The following is a 20,425-nucleotide window of genomic DNA, read 5'->3' as shown; positions in this document are numbered from 1 at the left end:
ATAGGATTTGAAAATAATTAAGAATCAACCTATTCTTATGCTGTGTACACACGACCGTTATTCATGTCATGGAGAAAAAACAACGTATTTCTCTACGTGATTCCTCCGAAGCCTGCCATGCATACACACGACCGTGGTAAAAAATGCTCGAGCAAAGCGTGGTGATGTACAACGGCACTATAAAGGGAAAGTTCCATTCGAATGGCTCCACCCTTTGGGCTGATTATGCTAATTTCCCCTCTCATAACTTGCTTCTGAGCATGCACGTTTTTTCCCCGACGAGAAAAACTACGAGAACAAATAGAGCAGGTTCTAAACTTTTAATGGCTATTTTTCTCGTAGAGAAAAATGCTCTCGAGCCTACACACGACCGTTTTTCACAACCAATTTAAAAAATTGCATTTTTCTCGTCATGAAAAATGTGATGTGTACGAGGCATTAGGCTTCAGTTTCGTTTTTTACATGATGACTTTGAATATTTTGTTCCTTATTTAATATTTGTGTTTTACTGTTAAATAATTTTACTACTGTAGTGCCTCCTTTTTAAGTTGGTATCTACAGTTATTAGTTAAAATCACATTCAAATGGAAAAAATGAAAAAGTTTAAAAATGTGAGAAGAGAAAAGAATGATAGAGAAACATTTTATTTCACATACAATTTTGCCCTTTAGCATTAAAAATAAAAACCTGTAAACATGTCAGAAGTGGAGTCTGAATTTAACAAGATTAATAGTATCTTGCAAACACTCGGCTAAGTCCTTGCCCATGTTTATTTAACCGAGACTAGAGAGGGATTACAAGCACAGCAAATAAACTGATATAAAGTGGTTTGGCTGAAGATCTGTCCAGTGTTTTAGCTTAGAAACAAATAATCCCAACATGTCTTCTGTCCTAATTCAAATTAATTCAACCTTCAAACTACATACCAAAAACAATCAGTTCTCCAATTAAAGGAGAAAGGAAAAATATCATATGTCTTGTGACTGAATGCAATTTTGCTATTTGTGGCTGCATTTTAATATTTTGCAGATTTCATTAATTAAAAGAATTTCCAGAATACCCATTGGGTAACTAAAATGTGGCCACTGCACAAAAAAAAAAAAAACATGGCAAAATAAGGTATAGAAGAAACCCAGATGAAAGCAAAAAATCCCCTTAGGCCGCGTTCACACGATCAGTCCATCCGATGAGAACGATCCAAAGGACTGTTCTCATCGGTTAACCGATGAAGCTGACTGATGGTCTGATGTGCCTACACACCATATAAAAGGGGGGGAACTAATGCGCAAACCAACCTAACCCGGGCACAATAAATAAAATGAATAAAATAAATAATAAAATATAAAATTAACTGAGCAGCAGCCACAACTAATAGTGCTCACGCACTGGTAACAGATATAGAATGAGGGGGGGGGGGGTGTAGTGGCGCTTGCAAGCAATAAAGAATATACTAACAATAGTTAAACCAATATATAGAAAAAAGGGGAAAAATTGCGCCAACCCAATACGTGCAATAAAGTCCTTATGTGTGTCCACAAAAGATTAATCAAATTATCAAGGAGAGAATCGCACAAAATACGTGCAAAAAATAAGTGCAAATAAGTCCTTAATAATGCACATATGCAACATTAAAGTCCGAAATGGTGAAATCCAGGACAAACGACACCCAGTGTGTAAATAATGACATAAACGTGATCCGCCACCACATGGACTGAGGCTTACCACAAGGCAACCAAATAACAGCGTTATTTATGGTTAACACCAGGATACTCCAGAGTATGAGGAACAGCTTTAAGTTGAACCCGGGATGTAAACAGACCACAATTCATAGGAATCCTTGGCGGGATATGCGAGATCTATTGTGTAGTACTCCTCCTCAAACCGTCTCTTATTGCCCAGTCGATAGTAAACATGTAGGGAAGGAGACCGCACATAGGGTAGTAGGTACCAACAATTTTATTTAAAAGTAATTAAAACTACTTACAAGCGTAGAGCAAGTATAAGCATAAAAACAGATGCCGGCCGGCATATAGCAGAAGTCCTTCCTGAACGCGGTGACGTCACTGCACGCTGTCCCAGACGCATTTCGTCACAAATTGACGTTTTCAATGGGAATAGACTCTGCAGTGAACCACCGCTTTATATAACCAGCCCTCGCTTTGACCGCCAGGAACCGGAAGTAACAGAGACACCATTTTGGAAGTGGGAAACTGTGTGGTATAACTGTATATGCGAGACCTGAAAGTCCCTAAGGCTAAGACAGGGAGATAATTGTACTGACGAGACTCAAAATATTGCTACAGGCAAGAATTTACATGGATAATAACAAGTAATGACTCTCGATCTGTATAGGATAACGAAACCCAAAAAATAAGATAAAAAATTATTTATGTTGGAGTCTAGGGTATACACTATTGGTTTATATGTGTCTTTTGTATACTAATTTTTATGTTATTCATGCATAATACTGTTTCAGCCTCACCTTGATCTCACCAGGATGGGAATGATTTTTTTGTCATTTAAAAAGATTTTTTGTCTTTTAAAGAAATTTTTCTATCACATTAGTTAGTTTATACAACACTGGGATATATATTGATATATCTATTACACTGTAAAACAAATTATATAATTACTCACAATTGTTTTATATATATATATATATTTTTTATATATATTTATTACATCATAATGAATTTTCACATAAACATTTTTCACGTAAATTTTTATATGAGTTTTTTAATTCAATTTTATGGAAACGAGGGTTGATTTGAATATGTTTCCAACCTTTTATATATATCTTGATATGTTGTTATACATATGTATATATAATTTAAATTAATTTATTTTTTATAGTTACCAGTAATGAGGTAATGCTCATTCACTCCATATTTATTCAAGGACATGCTGTTCTGTTTTCGATCTGTAGGGGGACGGATGTCTTTGTATGTATTACACACTGTAATTTATTTTTTATCTTATTTTTTGGGTTTCGTTATCCTATACAGATCGAGAGTCATTACTTGTTATTATGCATGTAAATTCTTGCCTGTAGCAATATTTTGAGTCTCGTCAGTACAATTATCTCCCTGTCTTAGCCTTAGGGACTTTCAGGTCTCGCATACAGTTATACCACACAGTTTCCCACTTCCAAAATGGTGTCTCTGTTACTTCCGGTTCCTGGCGGTCAAAGCGAGGGCTGGTTATATAAAGCGGTGGTTCACTGCAGAGTCTATTCCCATTGAAAACGTCAATTTGTGACGAAACGCGTCTGGGACAGCGTGCAGTGACGTCACCGCGTTCAGGAAGGACTTCTGCTATATGCCGGCCGGCATCTGTTTTTATGCTTATACTTGCTCTACGCTTGTAAGTAGTTTTAATTACTTTTAAATAAAATTGTTGGTACCTACTACCCTATGTGCGGTCTCCTTCCCTACATGTTTACTATCGACTGGGCAATAAGAGACGGTTTGAGGAGGAGTACTACACAATAGATCTCGCATATCCCGCCAAGGATTCCTATGAATTGTGGTCTGTTTACATCCCGGGTTCAACTTAAAGCTGTTCCTCATACTCTGGAGTATCCTGGTGTTAACCATAAATAACGCTGTTATTTGGTTGCCTTGTGGTAAGCCTCAGTCCATGTGGTGGCGGATCACGTTTATGTCATTATTTACACACTGGGTGTCGTTTGTCCTGGATTTCACCATTTCGGACTTTAATGTTGCATATGTGCACTATTAAGGACTTATTTGCACTTATTTTTTGCACGTATTTTGTGCGATTCTCTCCTTGATAATTTGATTAATCTTTTGTGGACACACATAAGGACTTTATTGCACGTATTGGGTTGGCGCAATTTTTCCCCTTTTTTCTATTATTTTGTGTTAGGTCACGCAATTGCTGCCTCCATATTTATTCACTTAATTGATTCACTATTTGTTAGCGCAATTTTTTCCCCTTTTCATTTAAACCAATATATAGTAGTGCAAAGATAGAGTATTTATACGTGCATCCATCCCCTGCTGGGGTAAAAATATGTTCCACTCTAGGTTATTAACAACAATACCACCCAACATCAATCATATAATGTGGAGGGTAGAAGGAGTGAAAATAATTAATGAAGTCCAGTGAACAACCGTGCCAATGACAGCACAATGTATGTATGGTGAGAATAAAATCACCTAAATATTTTCCAGATGATAATAAATAAGTGTTCAAATAATGTTGCAATCAACAAATCATTACTGTGCTAAATCCAAACAAAGTGCCATGTGCAACTAAAATAATGATAGTGGCTAAAATGAATGAATAAAAATATTCAATAAACATGCACCAGTGATCGAAACCAAACATTAATAAAATAAAAATAAACTGAAAATGCAAGTGTCCTCTGCGATCCAATATCGGGATCGGTCACAGTGAAGTGTAAATAAAAAATGTAGTATACTTTAAAATAATATCAAAGTCTAGTAGCAGAAAATAAAAATGTAAAAATAAATAAATCAAGTGTCCAGTGCACAAACGTGCAAACAGTGAATAAAAGTCCAAAATCAGATGCAATCATAAATCCTTAAAGTGCATAGGTGCTCCACTCATTAATGAAGAATTCACAAGCAATTTCTTTAGTGCAGGATGATGCAATGTGCCCACATGCTTCTAAATGCAGACTTCCACAGTGTGAGGATGTTAATACCAGCCTCTTACCTCAATGAGGCTTTTAAAAGCCTAGAACAAACTGCTGCTCAGAACCCGGGTTGATCCACTCCAAGAAGGCTCACAAGGTCACAGCGATGACTCTCAAAATAAAATACAGGGAAGCCTCCATAGCATAAAATCATTTAACGTTTTTAATGAATTAAAACAAAGATACACTCACAGACAATGCTGTAGGAACAGCGTGTGTAATCTCATGTGTCTCCGCTCTGCGGCCGCGAGCGGATGACGTCACCAGCGAACCTTCCTAGTCCTCACGCGTATCGTGACAGCCGACGTCACTTAATCATAGGATGGCCATAGGATGAAAAATATGAACAAATGCATAGAAAAAATAGTTTTGCTTTAAAGAGTAACTCTACTCTTGTTGTGAAAAAAATGTTCCCCCTTGGGTGATCGATGTTCAGTGCAAGGATTTTAACAAACTTTTCAGATTCCTACCTTTCGTCATTCTGAAGAAATAGCTTTTTGTTTGTCTGTCTGTATCTACGTATAAAGTGAATCTGTATAGAAGTGCTTTTGTAATTATTAACCAGCTGCTGTACCTGCATGGTCCAAGGAGAAAATGGGCAAGGTCTGCATCCCTTTAGACGTGATTTTTATTTTTTAGCATCCAGGGCTGGGACAAGGCGTGAGCAGGGGGGGGAAGCTTCACTGGACACTGTGGTATCATGTGAGGTGTGAGGGCACCACAAGGAGATTGAAGGGAAGGGATTTATGTTGAGAGGGGCAATTTGGGTGCATAAGAAGTTAAAAATTGTACTAGGCGGGAAATTTCGAGATGTGTGGTAGGAGCGGTGATTGGGGAGATTTGTATTGAGAGGAGGGATGGGGGAAGGGGATTTGTGCTAAAAGGGGGGATTTGTGGGGGTTTGTGATAGAAAATGTAATAAATACATTTTGGGGGAGGGGTGTTTGTGTTAGTAGGGATGTTTGGTTGGTGGTATTTTGGCCTAGGAGGGGAAATTTGGGAGAGTTTTGGGTAGGGGGGGTTTGTGTTGGGGGGGGGGGGATTGTGCTCAGAGCAGAAATTTGGGGGATAAGGGATTTGTGCTAGGAAAGGGGAATTTTTTTGGGGTTGGGGGTATTTGGGCTGGGAGGGGGGATTACAGCAGGGGTGTGGATTTGTACTGAGAGGAGGGGGAATTTATGCTTGGAGGGTAATCATGCAAATTAGTGCTCAATTTTTTTGGGGGAGGGGATTTTTGCTGACACATAATGCTAATACATCTGGGAGGGTCCAATTTGGAATTTTTGCCCTTGTCTTTAGATGACCTTGTCCAGGCACTGGAACCAACTCGCAAAGAATGACATTTGTATTGCAGGGAACACCAAAAATATGACTTGTATCTTAGTGTAGACTTCTGGGAAAATCAGTGAGCCAATCACACAAGCAGGAAATTACATTTTCAGGGGGCGTTCTGTACACCACCTATGTACAGGCCACATCCAGATATCCATATTGCATTGTATTTTACAGAAAATTACAGTGCTGCAGATTGAAAAGTAAAAGTAATTTGTAATAATGTTTAATTACAATATAACTTGAGTTATTGTATACACTATATTATTTTTATTATTATTATTATTATTATTATTATTATTATTATTTTTTTTTTTTTAATTTGCTATTTTTTTTCCTACAAAACTGGAGTTACCCCTTAAATATGGTATTGTTGAAAAAACTGATAACTATTTTTAAATGTATTTCATTTTTTCTAAATGTAATAGTAATCATTCCGTTTTCTTTAGCAGTCATTTTGATAATTCTAAACCGTAATCTTGGCAGGGATTTTTTGTAATACATTATGGGGCAGATCCACAAAAGGATTGCGTAATTTTAAAATTCCTGCGTCGTATCTTTGTTTTGTATCTACATAACAAGATACGACAGCATCTCGGAGGCATTCGACAGGCGTACGTCTTAGTACGCCATCGGATCTTAAGGTGCAATATTTTGGCAGCCGCTAGGTGGCGTTTCCGTAGAATTTTGCGTTGAGTATGCAAATTAGCTATTTACGGCGATCCACGAACGTACGTCCGGCCGGCACATTTTTTTTACATCGTTTTCGTTCTGCTTTTTCCGGCGTATAGTTAAAGCTGCTATATGGTGGCGTACTCCATGTTAAGTATGGCCGTCGTTCCCGCGTCCAATTTTGAATTTTTTACGTCGTTTGCGTAAGTCGTTCGCAAATAGGGATTTGCGTAGAATGACGTCAGCGTCGTAAGCATTGGCTGGTTTAATTTGGAGCATGCGCACTGGGATACCCCCACGGACGGCGCATGCGCAGTTAAAAAAAAACGTTGTTTACGTCGGGTCACAACGTATTTACATAAAACACGCCCCCATTACATCCATTTGAATTCCGCGCCCTTACGCCGCCAAAGATACACTACGCTGCCGTAACTTACGGCGCAAATTCGTTGAGGATTCGAAAAAAAAAAGTTGCGGCGGCGTAGTGTATCTTAGATATGCTGCGCCCGGCGGATTGTTACGCACAGGTACGTGGATCTGCCCCTATGACTGTATATATGCGCATGAGGTGTGTTTGAGATTTGCGCTCATCATCATTCAATATTCCCCATTTTCAGTGATTTGTACACTTTTAGATTTGAGCAGCATTTTTCACGTTGCATCACACATCACTTTCCCTCCCCTTATTTGCTGATTTGCTCTTTTAATTCACTTGGCTAGCGCAGAAGATTTTTCTTTACATTATGACTGTACTGTGAAAGGATAACTGTAGTTTTTGATGAACTTTTATTTAAATGATCTATTGTCCAAGCATATTTCTGGTCTCCATGTGCTGGTTGCAGGGACTTTTACAGCCTTTGTAGAGCCCGCAATGTGCCACATGCACAGCCAAGCCCCCAGCCATAAGGAAGAGGTGGTGTTCAGATTGAGGTACCAATGAAGACTTTTATGTTGGACTTCTGACTGTGTGGGCTGCTAAACCTCTACAAACTCAACCTGTTTGCTACAGCACATGTGTGGGCATGCTGTATAAAGAGATATGTAGGCAACGCCACTCTATAGATAAGGGATGTGGATATGCCATAATAATCAGGCTGCTAGCTTCATGTTGGCTGTAAGCACTAACTATCATGGGTTTAAATTAGCAGCTGAAACAATCAAAAGTCTGATTCTGAAGTTTATCATTAAACATTTAATAGGGTTGGGCATAGAAGATCAAATAGGGATGTTTTAATAAAAACTATAATTTTTCTTTAAAAACTCAGATTCAGTTCCATAATTAACTTTCCAGATTGTGCAGCCAAGACCCTACTCTATTATGTATTGCGCTAGAGTAAATTGATAAAGTAAGGGGCCCCAACTTTATAACGTGAACCTTTGATGCTGCAATTCTTTGCTTTTATAAATTTGTAAAGATTGACGATACCAGTCTATCATGAATGCTGCTGCCAGACTTATCCACCTTACTAACCGCTCAGTGTCTGCCACCCCTCTCTGCCAATCCCTACACTGGAACCCAAACCATCCCTTCTGCTCCTCTCAAGACCTACTCTCAAGCTTCCTTGTCTCCTCCTTCCATGCTCGACTCCAGGATTTCTCCAGAGCCTCTCCCATCCTCTGGAACACTCTATCTCAAATAGTCCTACTTTAGCTGCCTTCCAACCATTTACCATTTCCATCCGCACATTTCCCACAGTTATAACCCTTTTTTGGTTTCAATGTCTTTATTAAGGATTTTTATAGATTTACAGGTAAAAACATAACGGAGAAAACATGGATGGTAACAGAGTAATGACAGTTCAATTAATAGTAGACAAATCATCATAGAGTATGTAATTACAGCTTTAAAGGGGTATTCACTGGTGACGGTGAGGAATGGGGAGGTAAACTTGGGGGAAGCTATATGGGAGTTATAGGTAAACCAGGCATGCCACCAAAGTACCCACACACCCCTATTGGGAACTTACTGTGTGTGGGTGGGGGCTCCGAAAGCTAGCAATTGTTTTTCCATCTTTATCGGTTTACTAAGAGGAACATTTTATCTCCCTATTGATTTGGACACTGATTTCTCCTATGGGGAGGACAACCGCACGTCCTGTCATGTTGTGGCAGCAGGTCTTGTACAGTTGTAAGCTCTACTGGGAAGCATTGGTCACTGTGTCAGGGAGGGTAAAAGGAGAGGGGGTGGGGTGTCAGCTATTTGTATACTGTGTGTAGGCACACAATGTTCTGTGGATTTCCCCAAGTCTGGCCCAGTTTTTTTAAATTTAGTTGGGGTCTCTATTGCTTGGTGGATTAGGGCCTCCATCTCAGTGATTTTCTCTATGCGTTGGAGCCCCTCTGAAATTTTGGGGGGTTTGTTATTTCTCCAGTGTCTAGGTATGCATTGTTTGGCGGCAGTGATGAGGTGGAGAGAAAAAAATAATACAAATAAAATCGTTAAAAAAAAAGTCAAGTGCCCGAATGGGCGCCCAGAGTTAGTCTTCTCAACTCCCACCTGGGACCTAGTCCGGAACCTCCTGTCACCCCTAAATGGTTAAGTCTTGTAAGGAAACGGAGGGGGGCTCCCGCAAGTGTAGCACACAGGAGGGGTATAGTCATGGAGGCTAGTCTCAAAGGGGGAGAATAGGTGGCCATTCCTCACCATGTGGGGAAAATGTGTGAGTTACCAGAGCCCTGGTATTTTGTTTTAGGGACTGCAGAACCGTCAAGTTGGTAGATTTTCTTTGGACCTGTTGGAATTCTTCTGCAGCCAAGATGGTTGTAGAGGGCTTGCAGGGGGGGTCTCTTCGATGAAGAGGGGGTTCCCTTGTTGGAAACAGTGGGGGAAACATCTTGAGAGAAGAGGCCAAGTTGTAGTAGAAGGCATACCCCCTCAGCTCTTGTTCTGAAAGGAGAAGTTCAAGTGGAGTGGGAATGACCATCGGTAGGGGATTTCCTTATTGGTCAGGATCAGAAGTAGTGGTTTAAGTGATCTCCTTTTCTGGAAAGTATAGGGGGAGAGGTCCGCAAAGATCTGAACCTTGTGCCCATGTATAAGGAGGTTGTCCGAAATTCTGGATTTCTTCATCACTTCCTCCTTCACTGAGTAAAAATGGGGTTTCACAATGATGTCCCTGGGGAGACCATCTGTGAGGGGGGGGGGTTGCATGGCCCTGTGTGCCCTGTCCAGCTCCAAGTGGTGGTCAGCTATGTCCGGGATGAGGCTCTTAATGAACGATTTAACCCCGGATTGGACCTCCTTTTCGGATTCAGGGAGCCCCCTAATCCTAAAGTTGTACCTTCTTGACCTGTTCTCGAGGTCATCAATCTTTGCAAATGCAGTTTCCAGTTGGTCTTGTACATCCTGGAGCCTGGTGGAATTTTTATTTATTCTGGCCACAGATTGGTCTGCTTTTTTCTCAATCACATCCATCCTCCGACCTATCTGTTGTACATCTGCATGAATAGAAGGGATACCCCTTTGAAAACGTGCGTTGACACGAAATGCATCAGGGATGACCTCATTGTAGCCATCGTTTTTACTGAATATGTGCTGTATTCTCATCCAATATGTAAGTGCAATTTTCTATTAAATTTTAATTGATTTTTACGGTGTTACACTATGGCGTCCCCTCTTCTCTTTTTTACATCCATGTGGGATTTCTAAATACGGATGTCTATTGCCTGTATCACCTGAGTGAGCGAGCCTTCAGCCTGTTCCAGGTTACAGAAATTTGGCTTCACCGCCATTTGCCATAACCAATCTCCACTTTGAAGAAATTCTACACCAAGGTTTTTTTATCAAGTCTGTTTGACTCTGGAAATATACTTTTCACAGAGTCCACTCATTCTGGTAAGCCTGCATCTATATCGGTGGTGGGATCTCTCTTCACACTTGGAACTTCAATTCCATTTACACCTATTCACCATTTGGAGTCACCGTTGCATTTACATTCATTGAGTTTGAGTCTTTTCGGACTTTGGGATACTCTCCTATCACTTAGCACCCATTTGGACTCTCCTTTTTTTTACTTTTTATACGTTTTATGTAGGGTTGTCCCGATACCGATACTAGTATCGGTATCGGGACCGATTCCGAGTATTTGCGGGAGTACTCGTACTCCCGCAAATACCCCCGATACCCAAATAGAATACTTCCCCCCCCTCCCCCTCCGCCGCCGCCGTCGCCGTGACGCTGCATCCCGCCGCCATTCGCCGCATCCCCGCTGCCGCCGACTGTGTCATACGCCGGGAACATTACAGCTTTGAATAGCTGTAATGATTGGCGCCGCGCATAGACACTCCAACTCGCTCGGGTGAACTGTGCAATCCCGAGCGAGGGGGAGTGTCTATACGCAGCGCCAATCATTACAGCGATTCAAAGTTGTAATGTTCCCGGCGTATGACACAGTCGGCGGCAGCGGGGATGCAGGTAAGTGGGACATGGATACATGGGGGGGAGACGCTGGATACATGGGGGGGAGACGCTGGATACATGGGGGGGAGACGCTGGATGGGGGGAGACGCTGGATACATGGGGGGGAGACGCTGGATACATGGGGGGAGACGCTGGATACATGGGGGGAGACGCTGGATGGGGGGAGACAATGGCTGCATGGGGGGGAGACGCTGGATGGGGGGGAGACAATGGCTGCATGGGGGGAGACGCTGGATGGGGGGAGACAATGGCTGCATGGGGGGAGACATGGCTGGATGGGGGGTGACAATGGCTGGATGGGGGGTGACAATGGCTGCATGGGGGGAGATGCTGGATGGGGGGAGACAATGGCTGCATGGGGGGTGACAATGGCTGCATGGGGGGTGACAATGGCTGCATGGGGGGTGACAATGGCTGGATGGGGGGAGACAATGGCTGCATGGGGGGTGACAATGGCTGGATGGGGGGAGACAATGGCTGGATGGGGGGTGACAATGGCTGCATGGGGGGAGACAATGGCTGCATGGGGGAATACATTGCTGGATGGGGGGTGACAATGGCTGGATGGGGGGATACATTGCTGCATGGGGGGTGACAATGGCTGCATGGGGGGTGACAATGGCTGCATGGGGGGAGACGCTGGATGGGGGGAGACAATGGCTGGATGGGGGGTGACAATGGCTGGATGGGGGGTGACAATGGCTGGATGGGGGGGTGACAATGGCTGCATGGGGGGAGACGCTGGATGGGGGGAGACAATGGCTGCATGGGGGGTGACAATGGCTGCATGGGGGAATACATTGCTGGATGGGGGGTGACAATGGCTGGATGGGGGGATACATTGCTGCATGGGGGGAGACAATGGCTGCATGGGGGGTGACAATGGCTGCATGGGGGGAGACAATGGCTGCATGGGGGGAGACAATGGCTGCATATGTGGGGGGACATCGCTGCATTTGGGGACACATTTAAAAAAAAGTATTGGTATTCGGTATCGGCGACTACTTGAAAAAAAGTATCGGTACTCGTACTCGGTCCTAAAAAAGTGGTATCGGGACAACCCTAGTTTTATGTATTTATTTATTTTTCATTAATTTATGTGGTGGTTTCACTCTCCATGTACAATTATTATATTCATATAGTGATTATGTATATTATGACTTTAGTGTTATAATTGGTTGTATCAGAGCGCTGCACTTTTTTGTCCATATTTGGTTTGGTAGAATCAACTCTATTAGGATGACGTTTTTACCTAAGTTACTTTATTATTTTAAGACTTTGCCGATTGCGGTTCCGAGGGGAGATTTACAGTGATTACAATTAGATGTTTTCCGTTCTGTTTGGAACAACAAGAAACCGCGAATGAATAAATTAACACTGTGTGTCTCGAAACAGTCTGGTGGGCTTGGCCTCCCTAATTTTCAGGCTTATTATCAGGCTTATTATCAGGCGGCTCAAATAACCCACCTTACCTACACAACGGCCAAAGGATCTACACCCCTTTGGGTCTCTACTGAGGCCCTTTCGTGCCACCCCTTTGCTATAGGCTCTTAATGTGGCTCCCTAGTCATCTTCGCCCTCCGATCTTGTGCCCTACCCTGTCCCATTCACTTGAGGTCTGGGACGGAGTATGACATTGCAAACCCCTGTCCTCCCCACATACTCCATTGGTTCCCATTTTCTTTAATCCTGAATTCTCTCCCGGAATGACTCCAATGCTGTTCCTGTGGTGGCTAAACAAGGGACTTCTTAGGATAGGAGACTATCTTGTTGGGGATCAACCGCACTCGTTGCAATATCTTACAGATACATTTCAGATGCCTTCTGGCGAGCTATTTAGATATAATCAGATTATTTCTTTTATACGATCTAAAATTAACCGGTTGGATGGACCCCTGGTTCTTAAATTTTTTGAATTATCTTGCCAAACAAGGGGCCTTTTACGGGGACGGATATCTACAGTATACACCATCCTTACTGACCCGAATGCCAAGCTCCCTTACATGAAACAGTGGGAACGGGATTTGAATACCACGTTGGAATTATCAGACTGGCAAGATGTTGTCTTCGCTTTATCCAAAATATCTATTAATACTACATTAATTGAAGCAAATTATAAAACACTTCTACGTTGGTATTTGGTCCCGACCAGAGCTGCTAAGATGCACCCGTCCGCATCGCCCAATTGCTTCAGACGTTGTGGACAGATGGGTACAATGTTTCATGTTTGGTGGCAGTGTCCCATGGTCACTAGATTTTGGATTCGTATATTTAATCTAATTTACTCAGTAAGGGGTGTTAATATACGTTGATCCCCGCAATCAGCGCTTTTTCATAAGTTGCCCGGTGAGGTTCCCAAAAAATCGATGAAACTAATCACATATATGTTTTTGGCAGCAAGAATAACTATTGCTAGATATTGGAAGCAGTCGATGGTTCCCCTTGATTACGTGAAGAATAAACTTAATTGGTTAACGACAGACTCGCCTGTATCCTTCGCAATTCTACTAAGAAATTCGATATAACGTGGGATCCGTGGATACGTTACCTATCTCCACCTTAAAGTGCTTCTGGCTGACCCTCTTCTCTTCTTCTCTTTTATTCTTTTCTTTCCTTTTCTCTTTTCTTTTAAAATATTTAATGTTGAATTGGCCATTGTTGTTATTGTTGCTAACTATGGGATACTTTGACGGAATTTCTATCTCTATGTTGACATGATGTTAGTAGAAGTATACACAGGGGTTTCCTTTTCTCTCCCCTTCCCTACCCTTCCTTATCCTTCCCTAACCTTCCCAAACCCCCCCTCCTTTTTCTTCCCTTCTTTTTTCCTCTTTTCCTCCCCTGCTCTTTATAATATACAGTACATTTTCTCCCTGTGCAAATCATTTTTAAGGCTATGGGTTAATGTGGCTTCCTGGGACAACCACCAGTTGGACCCTAGGGAGTCAGGAACATATCTCATTAGCTTTATTCTTATTTTATTTTTTATTTCTATTTTTTTTACCATTCAGTGAATGATTTAACAACTGAAGAGGGGAAAGCTACAGTAAAAGGGGGACATTGTGTTTTTCCTTGATTATTCTGATGTCATATGGCTATGTTAACGGGCTTTCCCGCTAACTGCATTTTGTGTTGAGTCTCTTTTTTATCTATAGGTTTTATGTTTATGATTATTTGTATGAGTAATATAATCTGACAGAGCTCGATTGTTATTTCTGTCTTTGTCACTTGTGCCTTATACAACATTGTTTATTTTCAATAAAAATATTGAAATATAAATTTTCATACCTTTTTTTATTTTTTGTAAGAATACTAAAAAGTGTGGATCCTAAAAATGCAATTTTCCCATAGAAGTTTTACATTTAGAAGTCTGTTTTCTTATAATTTTGAACCAATAATTTTTAACTTTGATTTTGTAAAATGTATGAAAAGTAAATCAACCAGTATTGTAACACATTGAATTGAATGATGGCCTTTTTTTTGGCATATTGCATGAGTGAGACAACTTTTTATTTAGCCTCAGTCCAAGAGCATAATGATTTCTTTTCGGAGACTAAATGCTGAGGTAGTGAAGGAAAGTTCCTTAAATAGAAATATTGAAGGCCACTTGACAAATGGGTAAGCTGTGAGATACTATAAAGCAGTTTAGGTAAATTAAAATCAATAGTTCTGAGTTTTATGGCAATCTATAGTTTAATCAGCCTCAATGTATGATTTGGGATTTTCCTAAAAATCAGATCATATGGTTCTTCTAAATGAAGACATGACCTGATGTAAACCGTTATTCCCAAATATGTTGTTATTTTATGTAGTGCTAAGCAGAAGTCCTGTTTCCATTTATTTTACTACACTGGCAATTTATATCCCTTTTGTTAAAGGCTGTAATTTACTGTATGAAGCCCTATTGGTGATTTGGATGCATTATACTGCATTGCCTCATTATCTGAGAACATGTTCTCTAATTCATCAATATTTTATTCACATTCAAATATAACAGTCAGAAACTGCATATGTTTAAATGGTACGTTCACCTATGTACACTTTAATTTATTTTCTAAATTGCAGCTCCCCTATGCACCAATATAGCATTCTTGTACTTTTTTTGCAAAAATGTCAAAGCTTTCCATTAAATCTACAGTCACTTACTTTTCTTGTCCAAATACACATTTCAGATATTTCCATTAGTAATGTTTTACTTCCTGTGGCAGAGCGAGGCTCTGTCCCTATGGAAATGTTGTTGAAATAGACACAGGGTCTGCATATAGCCAGATTGCAGAGCGTAGATTTGAAACAGAGAAAACTGCTCTGGCAGTTTTCTCCAGATCTTATAGATAGCCTGCAGGGTGTGTGCCCAGGTGCACACAACTCATATAATGAGGGACTGGTCAGAGCAGAAGGGAGAGGAAGGTGAATTTGGAGCAGTAGCTGCTACTGAGTGTCTGTGTGCATCAAGAAGTTCAAAGCTGTGTGTGTTGAAGGGTTTCAAAGCTGTGTGTGCCCAAGGAGCCTAAAACTGTGTGCATTAAGGGACTTCAAGCTGTGTGCGTTTAAGAAGCCCAAAGCTGTGTGCGTCCAAGACTGAGACTGGAAGATCTAGTGGTTTAAGATACCAGTGACTATAGCAGCAGTGCTGTTGAAGAGTAGCCAGGTGGGCTGGTATTTTTATTTTTGAATGTCGTTTAAACCCCTGTGTGGGATTCCTGAGTGGACTTTTTTGTTTTTTCTCATTCAATAAACGTGGGCTACCACGCCCTTAGCGATATATGCCTGTTTCGTGTGGACTCACTACAAGAAAATGCATCTACCACTTGAGCTAATAATGCCCAATGTCACATTCCTTACAGACTGTAGGTCATGACACCGGAAGGAGTTGACCATTGATTGCATTTAATTTAAAAAACATGCACTGGGAATGAGTGGGTGGATGATGCAGGGTGTGTGAAAATGGGGTAAGCTGGTCAACACCTTCTTGTGTCATGACAGTCTGTAAGGAAGAAAGACATTACTAATGGAAACATGGATTAGGACAAGAAAAAGTGACTATAGATTTAATGGAAAGCTTTGATATTTTTGCAAAAAAGTACATGAATGCTATATTGGTGCATAGGGGAGCTGGAATTTAGAAAACAAAAGTGTACAAAGGTGAACTTAACCATTTTATGACAACAGTACAGACATCACACATTGACTAGACACATGTATCTATTTCTAAACCTATATTGAACTAACGGTACACCTGCACAGCAGGCACTGTTGCCATATCTCATTTCAAGAGTTTCTGTCTGCCTTCCTGATGTGCCTACGCAATAATTTTCTGAAACTGTTCATATGCATGCCTCAACACATCCCTCTTATGGATTCAGTGGCAGGCTTATTGCCTCTTTCCACCACATCCTGTAGAGCCAAAAGACTAGATGACGCCAATACGAGCAACACCACCACAGTCTTTCCCACCCTCTTCATAGGAAAGATCATTGAGCACTGCTTAGGATGGTGTGAGTTTGGATGACTGCAATAGAAAGGCACTGGCTGAGATCCTGAGATCATTAGCTCTGAAAGCTCTGAAGACCCACTGGACTCTGTAGGGTGGACGTGGTCTGCATGTTGAAGAAGTTGGGGGTATACAGAAAGTAAAATCGGAGCCAATGGCCTGGTTCAGCAGATAGAGCCCTTAAATAAGAACTAAATGAGGTGAGACAGAGTGGAGCTGGTTGACTCTCTAGAGTGACTATTCTGAAGTTTGTCCAGGGTGGTAGTCTTGAAACTGACACTCACAAATTTGGGGCCTTGTCTCTGCTGATACAGAGAGTATATGACAGGAAAAATAGAAGCCACGAAAATTATGTTTGCATTCAAGGCATCTCAGAGCCTACCACAGACCCAGATGTGTAAGTCAAAGTTGCAGCACTGATCAACTCATTACCCAACAGTGATCATACCTCTGAAATCTAGCTCCATAGAGTGCACAACGTAGCAAAACCAGACCCATCAGGAACTGAAAGATGTTGCGTGTTGCACTCTGATGGAGGAGTTAATGAGAAAAGTAAGGGGGATGAAATCTATTGAGTTTTATGGAGCCACTACTACCTTCCTGTCCAGCCTATCCACAATACTCTGTAAATAAGAATATATATGAGACACCGAAGCTTGTGGACCTGTTTAAGTGTTTCAATTGTGTTAATTAAAAAATTATAAATTAATAAAAAAAGTGAAATCGCTGTAGCTACCCACATGTACATGAATCTTCTAAACATTAGAAAAGAGGAGCCATCCTCTTCGAATAATCCTTCACCTCAGTAAGGTGTTCAGTGCCCAACAATTACACCCCTTTCACACTGAAGGAGCTTTACAGGCATTTTAGCGCAAAAAATGGCACCTTTAAACTGCCTCCTCAGTGAGAAAGCCTGAGCGCTTTCACACTGGGGCGGTGCGCTTGAAGGAGGGAAAAAAAGCCCTGCAAGCAGCGTTTTTGGGGCGTCCCTGCCATTGTAATCAATGTGCAGCACTGCTGAAGTGTCTGCAAAGCACTTCAGAAGCGGCGCATTTCAGGTGCGTTTAACACCTTCTTAACCCCTTCTTTGGGGTCAAAAGTGCTCTGCTACTGCTCATGGTCGGTAAAGTGCAGCTAAAATGAGCAGGGGCTTTACCGCTAGTGCGAAGTGGTCTTCAGTGTTAAAGGGGTCTGAATCTAATAAAGTGCTGAAAACAATATGGCCCGGATTCACAGAGAGCGGGCGCACATTACGCCGCAGTAGCGCAAATAATATACACTACACAGACGCAGCGCAAAGCGTGTGAGCCATGCAAATGAGGCATGACCCCATGCAAATGATGGTCCGAGCGCCAGACAAGTACGTTTAACGAACTGCGCATGCGTCGTGCCGTGGATGCATCCCCCTGCGCATGCTCACAACCACGTCGGAACAACTGCCTAAGATATGCCGTATCACTGCCTACGCCATGAACGTATACTACGCCCAGCCAGACTCACGTCCAACGTAAACTACGTAAAATACGCCGGCTTGTATTCGTTAGTGCAGACCTTTTCATGTCTGCTGCTGGGTTACACCTCCTTTAAGGGGCTTAACTTTACGTCGGACGTACAACTTGCACGCACATCGCATAGCCTGCGTCGGGCGCACTTACGGTGGTAAATCACCGTATTTCCCTCATTTGCATGTTTGAATAGAAAATCAATGGGAGCGCCACATGCGTCCAGCCTAAATATGCGCCCACGCTACGCCGGCGTAGTCAAGTTTACGTCGGCGGGATGAAGCCTATTTTTAAGCGTATCTTAGTTTGTGGGTCCGGGGCACAGATACAACAGCGCATATTTGCACTTACGCGGCGTATCTTGAGATACGTCGGCGCAAGTGCTTTGTGAATCCGGGCCTAAATGTGTAAACCTAACATGAGTAATCTAGAGCTACAATTTACAGTCTGACATGTAAGCAAAAGTGCACCATGGAAACAAAGAATGACAGCCCTCAAATATTTGCACTCCAAATTTCTCTCTGTTAAAGTGTGCATGTAAAGGCTTTTACATTATTCCTGAATACTACAAATGTATAAAAGAGGTACATCTGAAAACACCCATAACAGAATAAGCGTCCTTTAAAACTGTGAATCATAATCAAGATTGTCCTCCAACCAGTTGAAATCAACAGGTTAAATCCACACAGTCACACCAAGCGTATGTGAACCAATGCCTCTTCACGGCCTTCAGAACCACCTTGTTTTCCAGAGTGCCCCTTTAGAAGTACTTAGTTACCGGGATGGTGGGGGACACTTGACTTCTGATGGGGGGGGGTTTCTTGACGTTTGATGTAAGGAAAGGGTGGGTGCACAAATCGAATGCAGAGATAATTATGTAAGATGATAAAGAGTAGATACATGTATATGGTCTTACAGATACAACTGGACCTTTAAGGGCAGCTATAATGTTGATTCAGCCTGCTATAAAATTGAGTTTAAAACCCCTGCCCTAGGGCCAGATTCACGTACCTGGGCGCATCTTTGTGCGGGCGTAGCGTATCCTATTTACGCTACGCTGCCGCAACTTAGACAGGCAAGTGCAATATTCACAAAGCACTTGCTTTGTAAGTTGCAACAACGTACGTAAATGGGCCGGCGTAAGCCCGCGTAATTCAAAGTAGGCTGGTAGGGGGCGTGTTGTATGGAAATGAATCGTGACCCCCACGTAAATGAACGGCGCATGCGCGCGCATGCTCAATATCATGTCAAATTTTCTCACTAAATTACGCTGGGCTCAATGCTTAGTCGACGTGAACGTAACCTACGCCCATCCCCATTCACATATGACTTACGCAAACGACGTAAAATACGACGCTGTACCGATGTTTCAGACGTCCATACCTTAACATGACTTACCCCTGCCTTATGAGGGGTAAAGTTGCGCCGGTCGTACGCCTTACGTAATCAGCGTATTTTAATACGTCAGGCGCAAGTACGTTCGTGAATCAGTGTATCTAGTTCATTTGCATATTCGACTCGGAAATATAAGAAAGCGCCCCTAGTGGCCAGCGTAAATATGCACCAAAGATACGACAGCGTAGGAGACTTACGTCGGTCATATCTTGGCAACAGTGAGGCGTAACTGATTCTATGAATCATTAGCATAGATACGACGGCGCACTTTCGGACTTACGACGGCGTACATGGAGATACGCCATCGTAAGTCCTTTGTGAATCTGGCCCCTAGAATGTGCCTGAATTTTAAAAGCTTGTGGAAGGTAAGGTTTTGAACCTGTTATTCAACAGCACATTATTGGATGCAGAAAATGCATTTGTGCTGCCAGTTTACACTTTACTTGTAATTGAGCTCTCATGGCCACAAAGGATATAAATTTACTTTGTGTGTGCCAAATACCTGTTTTAAGACAAGTCACCCTGCACAAGGAGAACAAGTGGCAGTGACCAGTTATTCTTTCAAGAAGGTTCTGGACAGAGGCACAATTACACACTAATGCCGCGTACACACGTTCGGTCAAACCGATGAGAACGATCTGATGGACCGTTTTCATCAGACCAAACCGATCGTGTGTAGGCCCCAACAGTTATTTATCCATCGGTTAAAACATTTGAAACTTGTTTTTTTTTTTTTTTTAAGTGTATTTTGTGCGTGTACTCGAGAGAGGAGCCAGACTGCAGGAGTTGGGAGTAGGCAGGCCTCCCCCAGAGGCAATCTGCCACCTTTCTCCATGCCCCGGGTGGCAATGGTGGGTGTGTGAGGGAGTCCTCCCACACAGCCCGCCCTACCTGCTCCGCTTTGAAGCCCAACGGGGCAGAGGGACTCC

This window comes from Rana temporaria, chromosome 8 (genome assembly GCF_905171775.1).
Source record: "Rana temporaria chromosome 8, aRanTem1.1, whole genome shotgun sequence".
NCBI lineage: Eukaryota > Metazoa > Chordata > Amphibia > Anura > Ranidae > Rana > Rana temporaria.
This window is presented reverse-complemented; position numbering follows the sequence as displayed.